Source organism: Pongo pygmaeus, chromosome 9, assembly GCF_028885625.2.
Source record: "Pongo pygmaeus isolate AG05252 chromosome 9, NHGRI_mPonPyg2-v2.0_pri, whole genome shotgun sequence".
Taxonomy (NCBI): domain Eukaryota; kingdom Metazoa; phylum Chordata; class Mammalia; order Primates; family Hominidae; genus Pongo; species Pongo pygmaeus.
The window spans coordinates 9,184,419-9,190,315 of record NC_072382.2 but is presented as its reverse complement, the minus strand read 5'-3'; the positions used below and the strand labels follow the sequence as shown (position 1 = coordinate 9,190,315).

The 5,897-nt window shown below is 42.8% G+C and overlaps 1 long non-coding RNA gene across 1 annotated transcript; it reads left to right on the top strand.

Moving 5' to 3' along the window:
* The first annotated feature begins 404 nt into the window (after positions 1-404).
* On the top strand, positions 405-5,657 carry LOC134740313 (uncharacterized). The gene is made up of 2 exons (XR_010127686.1): positions 405-1,421; positions 1,656-5,657. It is a non-coding gene; the product is annotated as an uncharacterized LOC134740313 (long non-coding RNA).
* Positions 5,658-5,897: the final 240 nt, after the last annotated feature.

Sequence of the window (5,897 nt, the reverse complement as noted above, 5' to 3'; positions counted from 1 at the left end):
AAAGGAAGACGTAGACTGAAAAGGGAAGTTGGGCAGCAGCTCTACGAAAGGAAGACCAGCCCCCAAGTGCGGTGACAGCGCAGAGTAGCGACCGAGAAGTTCCCAGACCAGCTGCCACCCCGCCCCCATGCCATTCCCCAGAACAGGCACAGGCGTCAGGGCGGGGCGCGCGTGCGCAGTCACGCGCTGCGCCAACCGCCACAGCTCCGGGAAGGCGGCCAGGACCGGCTAGAGCCGGTTAGAACCAGTGGCGCCCGCCCACGAGCCAGCGCTTCACAAAGGGAGGGCGGCTCACGGCCTTCGCGTATCCTTGCGCGGCGCTCGCAAGCCGCCCCTCCCCCGGCCCTTGTTCCTGCCGCAGCCTCGCCGCTTGCCCAGTGGCTCCCCGCCCCCGCTGTCTCCTCCGCCACCTGCAGCCCGAGGCTTCTGTAAAGCACTGGAGCCCCGCAACTAGCCTCTCACCTGCCCTCTTAGGCGCCGCGCCATTTTAGCAACGCGGAAGCCGGGAGCCGGGAAGCCTCAGCTCGGCTGAAGGCCTCAGCCCGCCTGAAAGCAGGTCCCCTTTGCCGCCTCCCGGAGGCCAGGTTTCCCTGAGTCCTTGGGACGCAGCGACGAGTTGTACTGTTACTTTAGCCGTCCCTTTAGACTGGCCATTCCAGGTGGTGGTATTTAGATAAAACCACTCAAACCCTGCAGTTTGGTCTTGGGGTTTGGAGGAAAGCTCTTATTTTTTTTCCTGCTCCGGTTCAGAAAGTCTGAAGCTCAGACCTAACCAGGCATAAAACAGAATCTGCAAAACAAAAATCTCTAGAAAAGCAGACCCAGAGCAGTGTAAACATTCCAGGGTGTGTCCCTGACTGCCTCCCCAAGGTCCCTGTGTCTTCGGAGACAAAGCCATTCGCTTAGTTGGGCTACTTTAAAAGGCCACTTGAACTTGCTTTCTATGGCGATTTGCCTTGTGAGCACTTTCAGGAGAGCCTGCAAGCTGAAAAACGGTAGAAAAATTTCTGTGCGGGCCGTGAGGGGCTGGCGGCAACCGGGGGCCGCAGATCAGAGTGGGCCACTGGCAACCAACGGACCCGGGGGCTCAGGCGGGGAAGCAGCTCTGTGGTGTGGGATTGAGGCGTTTTCCAAGAGTGGGTTTTCACGTTTCTAAGACTTCCCAAGCAGACAGCCCGTGCTGCTCGGATTTCTCGAATAAAAAAGCAAAACGTGTGGCTGTCTTTGGAGCAAGTCGCACGACTGCAGGCAGTTGGGGGAGAGAGTCCGCCATTTCGCCACTTCTCAACCGTCCCTGCAAGGCTGGGGCTCAGTTGCGTAATGGAAAGTAAAGCCCTGAACTATCACACCTTAATCTTCCTTCAAAGGGTAGTAAACTATACCTACTATCCCTCAAGACAACACAAAAAGTGCTTTAAGAGGTATTTAAAAAGTTCCGGGGGTTTTGTGAGGTGTTTGATGACCCGTTTAAAATATGATTTCCATGTTTCTTTTGTCTAAAGTTTTCAGCTAAAATCTTTCCACACGCTAGTAATTTAAGTATTTCTGCATGTGTAGTTTGCACTCAAGTTCCATAAGCTGTTAAGAAAAATCTAGAAAAGTAAAACTAGAACCTATTTTTAACCGAGGAACTACTTTTTGCCTCCCTCACAAAGGCGGCGGAAGGTGATCGAATTCCGGTGATGCGAGTTGTACTCCGCCTATAAATACGCCTCGGCCGGGAGGTGAGGTAGGCATTGAGGCAGCCAGCGCAGGGGTTGCTGCTGAGAGGGCGGGCGCAGCTTGAGGAAACCGCAGATAAGTTTTTTTCTCTTTGAAAGAGAGAGTAATACAACTGCTTAAGAAATATAGTCAATAGGTTACTAAGATATTGCTTAGCGTTAAGTTCTTAATGTAATTTTAATAACTTAAGATTTTAAGAGAAAATATGAAGACTTAAAGAGTAGCATGAGGAAGGAAAAGATAAAAAGGTTTCTAAAACATGACGGCGGTTGAGATGAAGCTTCTTCATGGAGTGAAAAAATGTATTTGAAAGAAAATCGAGAGAAAGGACTACAGAGCCCTGAATTAATACCAGTAGAAGGGCAATGCTTTTAGATTAAAATGAAGGTGACTTAAACAGCTTAAAGTTTACTTTAAAAGTTGTAGGTGATTAAAATAATTTGAAGGCGATCATTTAAAGAGATTAAACCGAAGGTGATTAAAAGACCTTGAAATCCATGACGCAGGGAGAATTGCGTCATTTAAAGCCTAGTTAACGCATTTACTAAACGCAGACGAAAATGGAAAGATTAATTGGGAGTGGTAGGATGAAACAATTTGGAGAAGATGAGAAGTTTGAAGTGGAAAACTGGAAGACAGAAGTACAGGAAGGCGAAGAAAAGAATAGAGAAGATAGGGAAATTAGAAGATAAAAACATACTTTTAGAAGAAAAATAAGTTTAAACCTGAAAGGAAGCAGAAGAAAAAAATTAGACAAGCTAGGAAACAAAAAACTGAGGGCAAAATGTACAAACTTAGAAGAAAACTGGAAGATAGAAACAAGATAGAAAAAATATTGTCAAGAGTTTAAGATAGAAAATGAAAAACAGAAGCTAAGACAAGTATTGGAGAAGCATAGAAGATAGAAAAATATAAAGCCAAAAATTGGATAAAATAGCACTGAAAAAATGAGGAAGTTATTGGTAACCAATTTATTTTAAAAGCCCATCAATTTAATTTCTGGTGGTGCAGAAGTTAGAAGGTAAAGCTTGAGAAGATGAGGGTATTTACGTAGACCAGAACCAATTTAGAAGAATATTTGAAGCTAGAAGGGGAAGTTGGTTAAAAATCACATCAAAAAGCTACTAAAAGGACTGGTGTAATTTAAAAAAACTAAGGCAGAAGGCTTTTGGAAGAGTTAGAAGAATTTGGAAGGCCTTAAATACAGTAGCTTAGTTTGAAAAATTTGAAGGATTTTTGGTAACGGAAGTAATTCAAGATCAAGAGTAATTACCAACTTAATGTTTTTGCATTGGACTTTGAGTTAAGATTATTTTTTAAATCCTGAGGACTAGCATTGACAGCTGACCCAGGTGCTACACAGAAGTGGATTCAGTGAATCTAGGAAGACAGCAGCAGACAGGATTCCAGGAACCAGTGTTTGATGAAGCTAGGACTGAGGAGCAAGCAGCAGTTCGTGAAGATAGGAAGAGAGTCCAGGAGCCAGTGCGATTTGGTGAAGGAAGCTAGGAAGAAGGAAGGAGCGCTAACGATTTGGTGGTGAAGCTAGGCAAAAGGATTCCAGGAAGGAGCGAGTGCGATTTGGTGATGAAGCTAGCAGGCGGCTTGGCTTGGCAACCACACGGAGGAGGCGAGCAGGCGTTGTGCGTAGATAGAGGATCCTAGACCAGCATGCCAGTGTGCCAAGGCCACAGGGAAAGCGAGTGGTTGGTAAAAATCCGTGAGGTCGGCAATATGTTGTTTTTCTGGAACTTGAGTATGGTAACTTTTTATTTACTTTTCTAATGTAATGGGGGAGTTTCGTACTGAGGTGTAAAGGGATTTAAATGGGGACGTAGGCCGATTTCCGGGTGTTGTAGGTTTCTCTTTTTCAGGCTTATACTCATGAATCTTGTCTGAAGCTTTTGAGGGCAGACTGCCAAGTCCTGGAGAAATAGTAGATGGCAAGTTTGTGGTTTTGTTTTTTTTTTACGAATTTGAGGAAAACCAAATGAATTTGATAGCCAAAATTGAGACAATTTCAGCAAATCTGTAAGCAGTTTGTATGTTTAGTTGGGGTAATGAAGTATTTCAGTTTTGTCAATGGGTGACCTGTTTTTACTTCTCACCCTGAATTCGTTTTGTAAATATAGAGTTTGGATGTGTAACTGAGGCGGGGGGCGGGGGGGTAGTTTTCAGTATTTTTTTTTTTTGTGGGGGTGGGGGCAAAATATGTTTTCAGTTCTTTTTCCCTTAGGTCTGTCTAGAATCCTAAAGGCAAATGACTCAAGGTGTAACAGAAAACAAGAAAATCCAATATCAGGATAATCAGACCACCACAGGTTTACAGTTTATAGAAACTAGAGCAGTTCTCACGTTGAGGTCTGTGGAAGAGATGTCCATTGGAGAAATGGCTGGTAGTTACTCTTTTTTCCCCCCACCCCCTTAATCAGACTTTAAAAGTGCTTAACTCCTTAAACTTGTTTTTTACTTGAAGTATTTTGGGATGGTCTTAACAGGGAAGAGAGAGGGTGGGGGAGAAAATGTTTTTTTCTAAGATTTTCTACAGATGCTATAGTACTATTGACAAACTGGGTTAGAGAAGGAGTGTACCGCTGTGCTGTTGGCACGAACACCTTCAGGGACTGGAGCTGCTTTTATCCTTGGAAGAGTATTCCCAGTTGAAGCTGAAAAGTACAGCACAGTGCAGCTTTGGTTCATATTCAGTCGTCTCAGGAGAACTTCAGAAGAGCTTGAGTAGGCCAAATGTTGAAGTTAAGTTTTCCAATAATGTGACTTCTTAAAAGTTTTATTAAAGGGGAGGGGCAGATATTGGCAATTAGTTGGCAGTGGCCTGTTACGGTTGGGATTGGTGGGGTGGGTTTAGGTAATTGTTTAGTTTATGATTGCAGATAAACTCATGCCAGAGAACTTAAAAGTCTTAGGATGGAAAAGGTAAAGAAATACCAATTTCAAGTTGGCAAGTAACTCTCAATGATTTAGTTTTTGTTTCCCCCAGTTTTTGAATTGGGAAGCTGGGGGAAGTTATATATGAGCCACTGGGTGTTCCAGTGCATTAATTTGGGCAAGGAAAGTGTCATAATTTGATACTGTATCTGTTTTCCTTCAAAGTATAGAGCTTGGGGAAGGAAAGTATTGAACGGGGGGTTGGTCTGGCCCACTGGGCTGACATTAACTACAATTATGGGAAATGCAAAAGTTGTTTGGATATGGTAGTGTGTGGTTCTCTTTTGGAATTTTTTTCAGGTGATTTAATAATAATTTAAAACTACTATAGAAACTTCAGAGCAAAGGAAGTGGCTTAATGATCCTGAAGGGATTTCTTCTGATGGTAGCTTTTGTATTATCAAGTAAGATTCTATTTTCAGTTGCGTGTAAGCAAGTTTTTTTTAGCATAGGAGAAATACTTTTCCATTGTTTAACTGCAAAACGATGTTAAGGTATGCTTCAAAAATTTTGTAAATTGTGTATTTTAAATTTATCTGTTTGTAAATCGTAACTGATTAAGAATTGTGATAGTTCAGCGTGAATGTCTCTTAGAGGGTGGGCTTTTGTTGATGAGGGAGGGGAAACTTTTTTTTTTTCTATAGACTTTTTTCAGATAACATCTTCTGAGTCATAACCAGCCTGGCAGTATGATGGCCTAGATGCAGAGAAAACAGCTCCTTGGTGAATGATAAGTAAAGGCAGAAAAGATTATATGTCATACCTCCATTGGGGAATAAGCATAACCCTGAGATTCTTACTACTGATGAGAACATATCTGCATATGCCAAAAAATTTTAAGCAAATGAAAGCTACCAATTTAAAGTTATGGAATCTACCATTTTAAAGTTAATTGCTTGTCAAGCTATAACCACAAAAATAATGATGAGAAATACAATGAAGAGCCAATGTCCATCTCAAAATACTGCTTTTACAAAAGCAGAATAAAAGCGAAATGAAATGAAAATGTTACACTACATAATCCTGGAATAAAAGAAGCCGAAATAAATGAGAGATGAGTTGGGATCAAGTGGATTGAGGAGGCTGTGCTGTGTGCCAATGTTTCGTTTGCCTCAGACAGGTATCTCTTCGTTATCAGAAGAGTTGCTTCATTTCATCTGGGAGCAGAAAACAGCAGGCAGCTGTTAACAGATAAGTTTAACTTGCATCTGCAGTATTGCATGTTAGGG